Below are 17,164 nucleotides of genomic sequence, written 5' to 3'. Positions count from 1 at the left end.
TTCCTTGTGGCTCAATTGGTGAAGAATCTGCCTGCAGTGTGGGAGACCTGGGTTCCATCTCTGGATTGGGAAGATCCCCTTGGAGAAGGGGAAGGCTACCCACTCCAGTATTCTGGCCTGGATAATTCCGTGGACTGTATAGTCCACGGGGTTTTAAAGAGTCAAACACTACTGAGCGACTTTCACTTTCACTTAACATTTTTGATCCTATGTATGGTCATCCTTCTCATCCACTGTGACTTCTATTAGAATGAGGAGAATATACACAACTTCTTTATATTTTTGGGCTTCCCTCATAGCTCAGTTGGTAAAGAATCTGCCTGCAATGCAGGAGATTCTGGTGCGATTCCTGGGTTAGGAAGATTCGCTGGAGAACTGGATAGGCTACCCATTCCAATATTCTTGGGCTTCCCTTGTAGCTCAGCTGGTAAAGAATTTGTCTGCAATGCAGGAGACTTTTTTTTATATTTTTAGAGCCTATGGGGAGGAAGCTGAGGGGCATAATTAGTAATGAGACCTGAAAACAGTGGGTGCTGCACCCACCAGCTCTATGACTCTGGGCAGGTTTCTTAACCTCTGAGTCTTGGTTTCCTTTCCTGAAAAATGCAGATACTTAGACTATGCATCTCATATGATAGTTCTTCAAAAGAAATGTGTCAATACAGGTACAGTGATTAGCACAGTGCCTCAGACAGGGTAAGGCTATCTTTAGAGTATATAGCACACGGGGTTACTAGCTTAATGGATGGATGGATTGAAACAACCTGATGAAGGCAAGTGAGAGATGAAACAGCATAATATGTGTGAGGAAACACACCCAGGCTGTTATTATGGTAGAGTAAAAAACTAAGAAGGAGGGAAAATAAAATATCTGATTTGATCACTTATGGACTCACAACCGTAAGTTGGAGCCTCTTAAGTATCTCTCCATTCTTTCTGTGGTTCACATTGATGTCCAGACTTTTAATTTCTAAGAATTCCCGATGGTCATATCTGTCTCTGGCTTCTGAGAAGCTCATATCCAGCAATGAGTGGAGTTAAGGATAGTGTAAGGTTTTCCCTCTGCAAAGTGCAGTCTTTCCCAACTAGAAAGCTAGTTCTATGGTTTGAGAGGCTGTGCCAGGCTACAATTCCATTGAATAGGGTCAAAAGTCAAAAAAATAAAAAATATAATACAATTTCTAGAACCTGAGGGCCAATGCTTACTGTCTTTAGAAGTCTAATGGGTGTAACCTCTGGATTTTGCTAAAGCAAAGAAAATGAGGCAGCAGAAATGGTGGCAGAAACTGTTTGGAGGGGAAGAGGTCAAGCTGTCAAGAAATGAAATATAGAATGAGGAAAATACTTCATATATTTGAGAGAGCTGCTAATTAGTACTCCCTGAAAACAAACAAAATCATTTCTGTTATTTTGGTCACCAGAGAAAAGGCTGGGGGAGGCTTTTCACTTAGTAAAGGGGCTGAAATTAAATTTCAAGTGTTTGCCTGGTAAATGGGCCCAAAGTAATGGTGCTGCTGGTGTTGGGGAAATGCCGTTGTTTAGAGGAGGAGGCATTTTCACATTGCAGTTCATCTCTCCACTGTACCACCCCTAGAATGTGGTGGTGGTGGTTTAATCGCTAAGTCGTGTCTGACTCTTGGGACCCCATGGATTGTAGCCTGCCAGGCTCCTCTATCCATGGGATTCTCCAGGCAAGAATACTGGAGTGGGCTGCCATTTCCTTCTCCAGGGGATCTTCCCATCCCAGGGGTTGAACCCAGGTCTCCTGCATTGCAGGCAGATTCTTTACCAACTGAGTTACGAGAGAAGCCCTAGAATGAGAGGTCCCTATTTCAAAGGCAAGTAGCCTGCCTGAGTCTTCCTGAAGCTGCACAAAGTCACCAAAGAAAGATTCAGGCCTGACACTACCAAGTTTCTAAGTGAGAAGAGGACCGGTGTCCTGTGGAGTGCTTTCCCTGATACATAAATGAGTACCTTCACTGCTCCTGGATAGACACAAGAAGGTCTTGTGATATCAGTTCTGTGGTAATGATGAGCACAAATCTTGATCATGCTGAGAAAGAGGCAGGCAATCAAGACCAGTTTCTTCAAAACAGTCAACTGTGGTCAAAGATTCCTTCTTCTTGGGCTCTTGCTGATGATTCCTGGGGAGTTGGTCTCTGACAAGTATTTGTCATGGTAACCTTCTAGTATGGTTACATTTATAGACCAAGGATTGGCAAATTTTTTCTGTAAAGAATCAAATAGCAATTATTTTAGGCTTTTTAGGCCATATGATCTTAGTCACAGTCTAATTACCTTAGACACAGATAGCACATTAACAAATGAACATATCTGTGTTTCAATTAAATTTTATTTATGAAAACAAAGTCTGTATGGGCTCAACATCACCATAGTTTGTCATAGTTACCAAATCTTGCTTCAGAGCAACAGGTACTATCTAGAATATGGTAGAATTTTTTTCCTGTTAAGTCATACACTGTCTAGAAAACTAACTTCCTAAGATTTTTATTGAGATTTCCAGATATCACAATCATTTTCCAAAGCATAATGGCCATATCTCTCTAGTGATGCTCATCACTTTATATTATAGTCACCACCTTTTCCATTTGTCTCTCTTACCAGATAATTGCATATTTACCCTATTACTTAAAAAATCTTTGGACTATGCTTATGTGGGGTTGTTGTTCAATAAGATTTTATTGAAAGGATGAACAATATCCTAGGGAGTGAAATAAATGCATACAGCTGCTAGTTGAAAATGTTTACCCATAGTTTTACTAATCCCAGCAACTGAATTAAATTTTATGTCTACTCATAGACATATAGAAGTGATTCTTATCAAATTCATAATGTAGAAAAACTTTTGCATCCTGCTAGTTAGCATTTTCAAACTCCGCAGTTTTTGCCAACAAGTTGGGGAGAAAGTCAAGTCTCTCCAATGAAGAGGGTTCATCCCAAGTTGCCATGTCTTCTGCACGTACAGGTGCTCCCTTCATTGGCTGCTGTTAGAAATATTGAATCATCAAGCTGAGCAAAGTCTTTAAAGAGAACACATTTTCTTGCCTCCAGATGGATGAGGCAGCTGGGTGACAAGACAGTCTGTTCACTCTGGGGCTGTTGGGATGAAGGCTGTGAGTGGTAGATCACCTGCTTGGCTCCATCAGTATAGCTGGTCCAGGCCAGCTGGTCTGAGAATTTCCACCCCCAGCCTACTCTGAAGGAAAGGAGCATGGGAAACAATACCTTAGTCCACTGCTCCTCAAAGTTCCTGCAAATCTTGAGATCTTTGTTAAAATGATGATTCTGACTCATTAGTACTGGACTGGGGTCTTTCTAACAAGTCCCCAAGTAATGCTGCTGCTGGTGGTCTGTAGACCACAGTTTAAATACCGAGGTCCTAGAGGACAATGACAATAATCAAACAATATTAGCATTAAAAGAAACATAATTATAGCTTTTAAGATCAATCACTGAATCTTACAGAAGAATCTGAGGCACAGGAATGTGCTCAATGGCTCAGCTGTGCCCAACTCTTTGTGATTCCATGGACTGGGGCCCACCAGGTTCCTCTGTCCACGGAATTTTCCAGGCAAGAATACCGGAGTAGGTTATCATTTCCTTCTCTAGCAGCCTAGGAATATGAAGTGGTTAACCCAAGAAGTGGTTAACCCAAGATCACCAAGAATATGAAGTGGTTAACCCATTCACCAGGAGTGAATGGCAGCACTGATCTCAAGTATGGCCAGTCACCAAGAACAGCAAACTTAACAAGACTCTTCTTTGCATTTTTTAGACCACTTTCTTCCCATGTAGCAAATGATGTTGTTGGTCCACATGTTCTTCAGTTTTATCACTTCATTGTGCACCTTCTTATTTCTAACTGCAGTATTTACATCTCTTTGCTTGCAGGCATTTCCCAAAGCCATGGAAAACCACTCTGCTCATTAGTTGCCTTTAACTGTGGTGCTTGAAAATTAACAGACTGGGAAGAAGAGCTCAGCATTGATGAGCAAGAGTTGGCCAATTAATACACTGGCGTCCTCATTCCTCCAATGGGACAATTTTGAGGCATATTCTACACAGTTTCCCAGATGGCCCAGCAGGAAGGAGCTCCAGTTGCCTGCTGTAGGTACCTGCTCATCGTCTTACCTGGTCTTCACTTTCTTTCCCTTGTCGATTCCCCACTTCCCTCCCCCTGATTCCTGCACCTCCCAAATAAACTGCTTTCACCCAAACCCCAACCAGAATCTAACATTTAAAATTATGTGACCAATGATATTTTTCATGTATTCCTACTGCATTATTATTCCTAAAAGAATATTTAAGAAGGTAGCATTAAATTTGCTTAGTAAATTTTAAAGATAGATGGGTAGATTGATATCAGATGATTAAACACATGCCTGAAGAACTAAAGAATGAAGAAATTTGTCATTCAGCTAAGAAGTCACATACAAAGTCCAGTGTTCTTTGACATGACATTCATACATACCTTGGAAATAGGATATGAACAATGATTTTCCACCAAAGAAGAGCATGGTCATATGAAGAAGTAGGTTCATAAGTAAAATCAGTTTCCAGGAGTCAAACTTAACTTATCGCATGTCAGCTTGCTCACAGACAGTTGATAGCTCTTCACCTCTCTGCCTTGGTATCACCTTTTATCTTATTATGTCCCTTATAGGAAAATCATGATCATGCTCCTTGTGTGCATGTTCAGTTGTGTCAACTCTTTGCAACTCCAAGGACAATAGCCTGTCAGGCTCCTCTGTCCATGGGGTCTCCCAGCAAGAATCTGGAGTAGGCTGTGATTTCCTCCTCCAGGGGATCTTCCCAACACAATGATAGAACCCATGTCTCTTGTGTCTCCTGCATTGGCAGACAGATTCTTTATCACTGCACCACCTGGGAAGTGTCTCCTTGGTGGTGCTAGGAAAGACTGCGGGCAGGAGGAGAAGCGGGTGATAGAGGATGAGACGGTTGGATGGCATCACAGACTCAACGGACATGAGTGTGAGCAAACTCCAGGAGATAGTGAAGAACAAGGGAAGCCTGGCATGCTGTAGTCCATGGGGTCACAAAGAGTTGGACATGACTTTGTGACTAAATAACAACAATTAATAGTTTACATGTTAAAAATCCCTCCTTTTGGAAATAGAGGCTTACTTTTAGTCATCACACACAAACAAAAACTTCGTCTTCACAGAGCTGAGGGGCAAAGTCAACTATAAAACATTTTCTAAGAACAACTTCATGCATTTCCCTCATCTCTCTGTGATTTAAAAGTAGATCAGGAAAAGCAACAAAACATAAGAAAGATGCCTCCACCGTAAATCTTCATATACACTTTCTACTGAGACAATTTGGAAGAAATATAAAAGGCTTCCAAATTAACATCTGACCTGATATAAGGTCATATCAGAATAACTTAAATGAGTTTCAAAGAGGAAACTAAGTGATAGATTTACTTAAATTATGCATTTTTGTTTGAACATTTTAAAAAGCGATATTAGAGCTTCTTTCTGTCTATAATCAAGGACTTTTTCCTAAAGTCAATAGGGTCCTATGAAGTCTTACCTAAGTTAAATTCTGGAAAATGTAAACATTTACTCATTTTTCACCTGTGATGTTATTTAAGAAGCTCTGGTTAGTGGTGTGTTCCCAAGATAGTCCTCACTGGGAAAAGGATTTCATCTCTAGCCTTGGGCTGCACTAGCCACAGCAGCAGCCAATAGCCACATGGACCTATTTAAATATAAGTTAACAGTTTATAAAACTTAAAATGCAGTTTTTTCAGTTCAGTTCTGTCACTCAGTTGTGCCCAACTCTTTGTAACACAAAGGACTGCAGCACACCAGGCCTCCCTGTCCATCACCAACTCCTGGAGCTTGCTCAAACTCTTGTCCTTCAAGTCGGTGATGCCATCCAACCATCTCATCCTTTGTAGTCCCCTTCTCCTCCTGCTTTCAATCTTTCCCAGCATCAGGGTCTTTTCAAATGAGTCAGTTCCTCGCATCAGGTGGCCAAAGTGTTGGAGCTTCAGCTTCAGCGTCAGTCCTTCCAATGAATATTCAGGGTTGATTTCCTTTAGGATTGACTGGTTTGATCTCCTTGCAGTCCAAGGGACTCTCAAGACTCTTCTCCAACACCACAGTTCAAAAGCATCAATTCTCCGGTGCTCAGCTTTCTTTATGGTCCAACTCTCACATCCATACATGATTACTGGAAAACCCATAGCTTTGACTAGCTGGACTTCTGTTGGCAAAGTAATGGCTCTGTTTTTTAAAATGAAGTTTATTGATCACATTAATTTCAAGGACTCAGTAGTCACACATGGCCACTGGCAATAGTATTAGGCAGATTTAGAACATTTCTATCATGACAGATACCTCTGCCCAAGGACAAATATCTGAAAAAGTGGAAAGAGAAATGAAGGGAATGGATTATCTTCTTTACCTCTATCCCAAGTTTGCAAGTATATACTCCCTTTACCAAATATGACCCTAGGCAGCAAAAGTCATAAATCTTTTTGTATCCCTATGGTGTGGGAGAAAGTAAGCTGTTAGCAGGAGTTTATGAGCCTATTACAGGAAATGGCAGATGCTGTCTACCAATCCTGTAAACAAACCGGACTTCAGTACCTCATTTCAATTCAATGTAAAATCCTTTTCATTGTTTTGCATTTTTGTAAGTATCTCATCAGGGAAATAATGTACAAGATACATCATTGCCTTCCTCTATGCTTTTCTTTCACCTACAATTATTATTATCAGCACTCCTGAATATTTCTGGTGCTAATTAACTGAATACTTGTAGAGGAAGCAAAGAGGTTTCAGAAATAAAATATTTAAGTCTGCCCAGTGACCAACAGAACCTGGATTATCAAGATTTTTAAATGTTAGAATTTCATTGGTTCATAACATTGTTTGGTTCTCTAAAGTGTACAAAATTTTAAAATCACTGTGATACTATATCTTTGCCACAGTTATGCATAAGAGACATCAGATTTGGTCAAAATTAGTCAGAAGCAAGGCACCAAATTGTAACCATTTTTTCATTTAATTGCAAGTAATGGAAGAAAAAGAAGAAAGGTTAATGATGATAATATGCACCACACAGTTTGGAATATGTTTCTTGTAGAATCTATATTAAAACTGGGAAAATTGTGTATATCTTCAAAAGAGCCCATTTCAGTTTAAATCAACTTTCTTTCCTTAAACTTCCTAGTTATTAATTTTCCCCCACAGTGGTTATCTCTTGCTCTCTCTCTCTCATTTTGTTTTCAATTCTTAATCAAAAGTTAAATATGTTCTAGTTTCTGAGCCCATAAACAATGACAACATCCTTCAATTGGAAAGGAAATAGCACCCTAGGCATGCACATCAGATTACCCCGGGATACTTGTGACAAGCCTTCTCGATGACCGTTTCCTGCCAGGCACTTCTGGCCAACGTCCCCAGCAAGCTCTCCTGCTCCAAAGCTTGTGCCATAGTCATCAGCAACAGAAACCACCCCAAGAGCAGAAGCCAGCTTGCATCCATACTTAACCCAGACTTCCTAACCATATCACATCACAAAACCATACCATAGTGCATCTGGCACACATTTAAGCCCAAGCTGGCAGTATTTTATATGGAAAAGAAACCCAAGACTGAATTAACACACCACGAGGTTGTCTTTGCGAGTTCTAGATGTAGTGCAGAGGGATGTGGAGTGAAGCCCACAATCGCCCACGGACCTTTCCTTAAATGAAAGCTGGGCTGCCTACATCCAATGAGCTCCTGGGGAAAATTTCAGCAAGCAAACAAAATGCACAGAAACAACATCCACCCCCGGCTCTGTCACCTTACCTTCTGCTGGCCCCACGGCAGGTCTTGTTACTTGGAAACTTTATTTATTTATTTATTTATTTATTTGGCTTATATGAAACAAGTATTTGAGCCATCTTTCAGATGGGAAACCAAATTAGTAACAGGCCCTACCCCTTTCCTTAACCCGTAATTCCAAGTTGCTCTTAGCTCCAGTTTTCAGAGTGAGCTAGATCTCATCTCAGCAACTCTGGAGTGCCAAAAAGAAGCCTGGCTTTCAGGAACCATTACTTCGCATCAGAATACAAATTCGTCATTTATAGGTGGGATTTCAAGCTGCTTTCCTACTCCAGAGACTCACCTTCCAAAACACTGAAATAGTGATTGGAAAGCTGATTTAGGAGCATGAATCAGGAAGGAGAAGGCGGAAAAACAGTAGAATCCCAGTAGCTTTCAGGGATGATTAATTAATGTACACCATTACACAGCTGTGTTGTTGTTATTAGAATTATCGGCAAGAGTTGTACTTTTTTCTAAATATAATTCCGGTGGAATAGTCTGATACTAAGATGAACCATATATAATCAGAACATTCCTGGGAAAGGAACAAGGAAATCCTAGAAATCTTAGAAGAAAATAGGGTTGAATTTTTAATAAATTTGGAACAATTAAAGTCATTCTGACAAAGAATATAGATACCAAAAAGAGAAAAAAATTTGAAACAAGTAAAAATTGCTTACATAATTAATAAAATGTTTATTGAATTAAAAAAATCAAACGGCAAGAAGAAAAAACTTCCTGTATGTAAGCTGTGACAGTTTCAAAATTACTGTCACCATGTTTATAGTTTATTCACACTACTCAGTCTCATTAAATGTTGCAATGTGCATGATGCTAACTCATCACATAACTCAGTCATGTCCAACTCTTCATGATCCTGTGGACTGTGGCCCACCAGTCTCCTCTGTCCATAGCACTCTCCAGGCAAGAAAACTGGAGTGGGTTTGCCATACCCTCCTCCAGGGCATCTTCCCAACCCAGAAATCAAATCTGCATCTCTTATGTCTCCTACATTTGCAGACTCTAAATGTACCACTAGTGCCACCTGGGAAGCCCTATAAGTTGCAAAACATGTGACAAATCGCTAGCTTCTTGAATTGAGTTCACCCAAAAATGGATAGGAATGAGTCAAATGATTACTTTTAAAAGATACATAAAGGTAGCTTTTGTAAAAAAAAAAAGAAATACAGACAGCAAAATAAAGCTATAAGAAGGTGCTCAAAATCACTTATTTTTTTAAAAGTCAATGAAGACAATGAATTAAAAGTTAAAACTTTTACCAACAAGATTGGCAAAAATTTAAATTCCTGAGTTGCGACAGTGTTGAGGCAGTATCCTGAACTGCTGAGGCCCCTGTAAGGGGTACAACATTTTTGGAGGGAAATTTAACAAAATTCCCTCTGGATGTGGTTTTCTTTAACCTAGAAATTCTCCTACTAAAATTTGTCCAACACATCAACTCACAAAAGTATCTATCTACCTATTCATTTTAGCTTTGTATACAATAGCCAAAAAACTAGGCAAACTGAGTGTGCAGTAACTGGGACTGTCTAGATTACATTTCTAAACATCTATTGCATCAGCACCACTTTAACACTGGTCCAAAAGATGAGCTACAACTATATCCTGAGATATTAGGTCAAAACATAAAAGCAGCGATTTCAAATAGTTCAATATAGTAGGAAAGAGGACCTAGATGTATTACTGGGGTGGGAGGGAGGGATTTTATACAGAAAAATGTAAAGTACCGTATAGTAGGAATCATTTGTATACTTTTAAAGAGCATGCATAGGGGTGTGCCTGTATATTCTCTTCCCCCAGACGTATACAAGAAATGGTTAATAATGACTATGGGGTTAGGGGCACAAGGAATGGATATAACTGTTGATTTTCATCTTGTACCTTTCTGTATAGCTTGATGTTTTTAACGTTTGTATGTAATACTTCTACTGAAAAAAATAAAAATGAAATTCCCCTGGCAACCTTGCTGAAATGCTATTCAGTGAGAAGGAATTAAATCAACCTTCAGCTTGAAAGAGCTGTCTTCTGTTGAATGGCAGGGCCACAAAAGAAGCTCATTACCATCTCCTTCAAACCCAAAGAAAAGGGTAAATATGGTCCTTGAGCATAAACAGTAATTATCCATGCATTTCCCTTGCAACTTCTTTATAAAGATTTCAGGAGAATGAATTACAGGGGATCGAGTTTCATGTAGCCTTATTTGCCCAATGCAGGTGAAATTCTGAGCCATCTTTGATCCAGGTGGCATAGATACACAAAAACCACAACAGCCAGGGCACATATCTTGTTAGTTCCTAAATCTGCCAAAATAAGGAATTTACCAAGGGAGATAAAATTTCCTTTCTTTTCCATGTGTAGCTTAGAATACGTCTTTACTTTAAAAGGATATGTTATGAAACCAAATGCATGTACAGGTCTTCTGATTTTTAAACTTAGTCTCATGATGGTGCTTTTTAAAAAAATATAGGATATTTTTAAACTGGTATTTAAAAATAAGTTTAAGTTTATAGAAAAGTTGCAGGAAGAGTTTTAAAAAATGTATACAATTTCTATCAAGTTTATATAGTGTTAGTACTTTGTCTCACTTGTTTTATCAGTTGCTTGTTTTTATACATTCCCTGGGGGCTCAATGGTCAAGAGTTTGCCTGCCAATGCAGAAGACCCAGGTTTGATCCCTGGGTCAGGAAGATCCCCTGGAGAAGGAAATGGCAACCCACTCCAGCATTCTTGCTTTGGAAACCCCACAAACAGAGGAGCCTGGCGGGCATCCATGGGGTCGCAAAAGAGTCAGACATGACTTACCAACTAAAACGGCACCAATACATGCTCTTCTCATTTTCCTCTTTTCTTTCTTACATCAGTGTAAATTGCTACATGCTGACCCTTTACTCCTAAACACTACTTCAATGTGTATTTCCCAAGAATAAGCTATTCTCTGACATAACCACAGTCAATTACCAACCTCAGTTAATTTAACATTGACACCATACTCTTCCTCTTCTACCATCTCTTTTCCAGTTTTGTCAACTGACCCAGCCAGTCATGTCCTTTGTAGTATATTTTTCTCTCCACTTCAGGATTTAGTGAACCATTGTCATTTCTGTGACAATTTTAATTTATCAAAATGGTATCACTGACTGCATAGTTGGAAAGAGGTGTAAGTTTGGTTCTTTCAAACGAGAACCGACTGACCGAAAGCCCCTTCAGTCAGCTTTAATTTAAAACAGTTCTTCAGTCTTTCTTTATCTTTCAGGACTGAATTGTTTTTAAAGAATATGGCCCTTTTTGTTAAAAAAATTTACTGTTCCTTATTTAGAGCTTCTCTTTCCTCTCACATTTAGACTCAGTTTACATAGCCTCAGCTGGAATCTCACCAACAATATATGTCTTTTTATACATATCACATCTGGAGGACATACAATGTCCATCTGCCTACATTTATGATATTATTTTCACCAAGGTGGTAACTGATTTCTCCACTCTGTACTTACTATTTGTCTCTTTGCCTAAAGGAGAGACACATTTAAACTATATTACTATCCTTTTGCTGCTGCTGCTGCAAAGTCGCTTCAATCATCTCCAACTCTGAGTGACCCCACAGACAGCAGCCCACCAGGCTCCCCCGTCCCTGGGAGTCTCCAGGCAAGAACACTGGAGTGGGTTGCCATTTCCTTCTCCAGTGCATGCAAGTGAAAAGTGAAAGGGAAGTCACTCAGTCGTGTCTGACTCTTAGCGATCCCATGGACTGCAGCCCATCAGGCTCCTCTGTCCATGGAATTTTCCAGGCAAGAGTACTACTCCTCATTAACTTTCTATAATAACTTTGTGCTTAAATATTTAAACAGAAAGACCTTAGAATCCAAAAGAAATTTTTATCAGAAATATATTGTCTATAAAGTGTAAAAACTGGTAAGGTTCTACTCTCAAAATAATTGCATAGATACAGGTTAATATCCTAATGGGAACGAGAGCTGAAAAGTGGCAAAAATCAAAGCAGTAGATTTTCAGCATGTTTGTGTCTTCCTTTAAATACTAAGCTACAATATTATTTTTAAAAGTGGTGTCAATAATATGTAACTTAAAGGGTTATTGTGAAAATTAGAGATACATTATGTTCCTAAGAGAGTACTTGGCATGTTACAAGTTTCACTAAAGGGGAGCTAATGAAAATCTGTATTGAAGATACTTTACTTTCAAAGAATTAAAACATTCCATAATAAAATTATACAGGAAAGTAACAGTATGGGGAAAAAGGATTAAAATCAATGTACTAAGTTAAGGATGAATGATTCTGTGTATAGGGAACCCTTAGCCCATAAATGTGGGTGTGATATTTAAGATCCCTAGTTAACCAATGAACTGATACATTTTAGTTGTTCTTGAGAAATACTGGGGGCTGCAGGACAAATGAACAATTATGAAAAAAATCTTAACAATTATGAAAAAGGCTAAAATCCCTTGGAAGAGGGAATCTAATGTAAGAGATAAGTTCCCAAGAACAAAATAAAGAGCACAAGGATGAAATCTGGCTTCCCAGGTGGTCCAGTGGTAAAGAATCTGCTGCCAATGTAGGATAGGCAGGAGACACAGGTTTGATCCCTGGGTCAGGAAGATCCCCTGGAGAAGGAAATGGTAACCCACTCCAGTATGCTTGCCTGGAAAGTTCCATGAACAGAGGAACCTGGCAGATTATGGTCCATGGGGTCGCAAAGAGTCAGACATGACTGAGCACACACACACACACGTGCACACACAAGGATGAATTAAAAAATAATAAATTGGACTTCATCTGAATTCAAAACTGCTGCTCATCAAAGACACCATTAAGAAAATGAAAAGCCAAATCAAGGATTGGAGGAACACATTCACAATGCATTTGACAAAGGACTTGAGCGTTCAGTTAGTTTCCGATGGCTGCTTTAACAAATTACCACAAATTTAAACCAACACAAATGGGTTGTGCTGTAGGGTGAGTGTACAGGTGGACTGGATCAACCCTGTGCTCTGGTGTCAACCATCCCAGGCTCTTGCTGGTGCTCTTAGGGAGAATTCACTTCCAAACTCATTCAGGTCACTGGCAATTTTCAGTTCCTTGAGACTTTTAAGCTGAAGACCTCACTTCCTGGCTGGCTGTTAACCAGGACCCTCTTTCAGCTCCCTCAGATCCCCTCTATTCATCACATCATCCTCTCTATCTGTAAGCCAGAAAGAAGGTGTCATATTCTTCTCATGCTTCACATCTCTCTGACTTTTCCTTCTGCCTCATCTCTTCTTCCTCCAGCCAGAGAAAATTCTCTGCTTTTAAGGGCTCCTGTGATGAGATTGGCCCATCCAAATAATCTAAAGAAATCTCCCTATTTTCAGGTCCCTGACCTTAATTCTGCCTGCAAAATCCCTTTTGCCATATAAAGTAACATACGCATAGAATCCAGGGATTTAGAACATGGACATCTTGGGTAGGTTGGAAGATAAGGTTAATATCAAGCATGACAGTTGTTGAAAATTTTGTATCCATAATCATTTTTTGTGGGCTTGATTTGTCAGTTTCTGGGTAGTGTGTAAAAATATCCCTATACAATGATGGGTTTGTCTATTTTCTCCTTGTATTCTCCAGTGGATGCCTTTTCATCTCAGTTTTTCCACTGGTTTCATTTTGTGTTTGTCTGTCTTTTAGAGATAAAATATATTACTCACTTGGCTGTTTTTTTATTGTTGTTGTATACTTATTTTAAATAGTCAAGTTAATAATTTTATATAGGAGAGTTTAATCTACTTGCATTTATTCTGGACCATGAGTTCTTTCATTTGTCAAAAAGGAGATAATAACATTTGTAGATGTTCAGTTGCTCAGTTGTGTCTGACTCTTTGGACTGCAAAGCCCCCATGAATTGCAGCTCACCAGGTTTCCCTGACCCTCACCATCTCCTGGAGTTTGCTCAAACTCACATCCATTGAGTCGGTGATACCATCCAACCATCTCATCCTCTGTTGTCCCTTTCTCCTCCTGCCTTCAGTCTTTCCCAGTATCAGTGTTTTTTCCAGGAAGTTGGCTCTTCACATCAGGTGACCAAATTATTGGAGCCTCAGCTTCCACAACAGTCCTTCCAATGAATACTCAGGATGGATTTCCTTTAGGATTGACTGATTTGATCTCCTTGCTGTCCAAGAGACTCTCAAAAGTCTTCTCCAATACCACAGTTCAAAAGCATCAATCCTTTGGCCCTCAACCTTCTTAATGTCCAGCTCTCACATCTGCACATGACTATGGGAAAAACCATAGCTTTGACTAGATGGACCTTTGTTGCAAAGTAATGTCTCTGCTTTTTAATATGCTGTCTAGGTTCATCATAGGTTTTCTTCCAAGGAGCAAGCATCTTTTAATTTCATGGCTGCAGTCATAGTAATAGATGTAATAGTTATCTGAATTAAATTCTCCCATTCCTGTTCATTTAAGTTCCCTGACTCCTAAAATATCTATGTTCACCCTTGCCATCTCCTGTTTGGTCACTTCCAATTTACCTTGATTCATGGACCTAACATTCCAGGTTCTTAAGCAATATTGTTCTTTACAGCATGAAACTTTACTTTCACCACCAGAAACATCCACAACTGGGTGTGGTTTCCGCTTTGGCTCTGCCTCTTCATTCTTCCTGAAGCTATTTCTCCGCTCTTCTCCAGTAGCATATTGGGCAACTACAACATGGGGAGTCCATCTTTCAGTGTCATATATTCTTGCCTTTTCATACTGTTCATGGGGTTCTCAAGGCAAGAATGCTGAAGTGGTTTGCCATTCCCTTCTCCAGATAATAACATAACTTACCTCAAAATTATGGGACAATATTAGACAGTCCTTAACGCAGTGTTTTCCTGGAACACTGCGCACGATAAACTTTATTTTGTTTATTTATTCAACAAATATTACGTTTCTTTAAGTGCCAGGCCCTGGGTATATAAAAATAACAAGTCAGCTAAGTTTCTGTCTTCGTGGAAATTCTTTCCTAATGTGGAAAACTGAAAAATGAGTGAACACACATAAGTATAAAATCAATGCAAACATTATAAAGGAAATGTCATGACTGGGACAGAGAAAAACAGGTAGGAAAATCCTCAGAAATGTTCTGGGAAGAATAAAAATTGAGAAATTGAGTAGGAACTCCATTATTTATGTATAAAATGTACTGACTGGCCAGTTTGTTCAGGTTTTCCTTAAAGGTAAGTTCTACATATATAAAAGCATTTGTGAAATTTCAATTAAAGAGCTAAAGTGGTGAATCTTGGGCTGAGAATGACAGCTGTCTGAGGAAGAGGGATTCGTGCCCTTTTTGTTATTGGCTCACAGGGATGTCCAGGAGCTGTCATTCACATGGAGACACTCTTGTTTTCTAATTTCATACAGGCTCACCTGAATGATGCTGTCATGTCCACAATCGCCAACTCACCACATGAACTGCCCCCACCCAGGCACTGTGCAGGGAAGAGATACAGTTGGCCCCAGGTTAAGCGCCTTTCCTGTGTTAATCTGGTAGCAATGAGTAACTTCTATTTCTTGATGCACTCTGTGAGGTTAAAATTTGAAACAGGAGAATATTTTAAGGGTAATTGGGCTTCCCTGGTAATCCAGTGGCTAAGAATCCACCTGCCAATGCAGGGAACATGGGTTCAGTCTCTCATCCAGGAAGATCCCACAAGAGACAGAGCAACTAAGCCACAATTACTGAGCCTACACTCCAGAGCCCATAAGCTGCAACATCTGAGCCACATGCCACAACTACAGAAGCCCTTGCCCTCTACAGCCTCTGCTCCTCAACAAGAGAAGCCACCACAATGAGAAGCCCGTGTACCACAACAAAGAGTAGACCCTGCTCTCTGCAACTAGAAAAGGCCTGCGCACAGCAACAAAGACCCAAAAAATAAATTGATTTTTAAAAATTAAAGATAATCTGCTTCTACCCTCTCATTTTACAAATGCAGTGACTGAGGTTCAGAGAGGCAAAGAACTTGCCCACAGCCACATAGCAAAAACCTCATGAGCTTTCAGTAGTCTTTCTACTCACTTTACTGGCAAATGGAAAAACCAACATAAGATTTCCACAAACTCACCTTTTATGGAGTTTATGCAAAAATCAGAGAGACAAAATTTCTCATTATTTATAAATTAATCAACACCCATCTGAGAGCAAAGGATGCAAATTAATAATTACAGCCCTATTTCCCAAACTACATTTAATAAGAATTGTATGCATTCCTAAACATGGATCTACTCAATTTTCAAAAGAAAGTTAGAATTTCTAATATTGTCTAATAGCAAACCTGTGTCTCTCATTTGAAATTTGATATAGCATATAAAATATGTTAAGAATCTTGTGAGTTTCTAATCCTTCATTTCCTTGATCAAATAATTATATGTGCTTTTTGAGGCTTAAGAAAAGTTTTTACTATTTTAGAATGTATTAAAATGGTTGAAAGTTGGAAAAGAACCCAGAGAATTAGTGAAAGACATGCTTCAGAAAGATGAGAGGGAAAATTTCATGGATCATAAGACTGAAATTAACCTCTGATTAGGATAAAAAAATTCTGAAGGAAGACCACAGTTGAATCTAAAAACAAGATTGCCATAGGAATTAAACAGTAAAAGTACCAGCAATGAATAACCAACAAATAGTAGTGAATATGGAAGAGTGTAATGTGAGAAATACAGTTTGAGTGTTGCAAGGCAAGACAATTCAAAACATAAGTTCATACACTAAATACTGCCAAGATGTACAGTTTTCATCTGATCTACTGCCTATAAAGAAAGACTCCTGAGTTTATAAAAGTGGCTTATGAGGACAAGATTGCTGAAGATAAGCCATTGAGCATGTAATTGAAATTAAAACCCAGGAAGGCTTGGTCATCAGTTGACCTCAAGCTCTGAATCCAGTCATGGCCATCGGTACCTTGTCTTCTCAAAATTACATCATTGTAAACAAATGAATACATATTAAGAGTTAACCTTTTAGTAATAACTACTACATATTAGTGAATCATAACCATCACTACAGCACAGTTTATTTACTGGCCTTTCACAGTGACTATCATATGGAGCCATGTAATAATGAGACAAATCTTATAAGCTACCATTATTCAAGGGAGTGCTGTCTTTCCAATTAGCACCTTGGAATTATACAAAATATAAAATTAATACTAATTACATGTTATATAATACTAAATAAAATGTATTATTATTGATGCTAATATTAATTTTCTCCCTACTTATCCAAATCCTTTAAAGACAC

General features: G+C 39.1%; 1 long non-coding RNA gene across 1 annotated transcript in view; it reads right to left on the bottom strand.

Annotated features, from left to right (window-relative positions):
* LOC122448542 overlaps positions 1–17,164 on the bottom strand; it is a 142,755-nt gene that overhangs the window by 116,185 nt on the left and 9,406 nt on the right. Inside the window, exon 2 of the long non-coding RNA XR_006271653.1 lies at positions 1,975–2,229. This is a non-coding gene — a long non-coding RNA (uncharacterized LOC122448542). The remainder of the gene's footprint in view (positions 1–1,974; positions 2,230–17,164) is intronic.

Source organism: Cervus canadensis, chromosome 10, assembly GCF_019320065.1.
Source record: "Cervus canadensis isolate Bull #8, Minnesota chromosome 10, ASM1932006v1, whole genome shotgun sequence".
NCBI lineage: Eukaryota > Metazoa > Chordata > Mammalia > Artiodactyla > Cervidae > Cervus > Cervus canadensis.
Note: the sequence above shows the minus strand (reverse complement) of the source record. Positions and strands in the feature narration are given on the sequence as shown.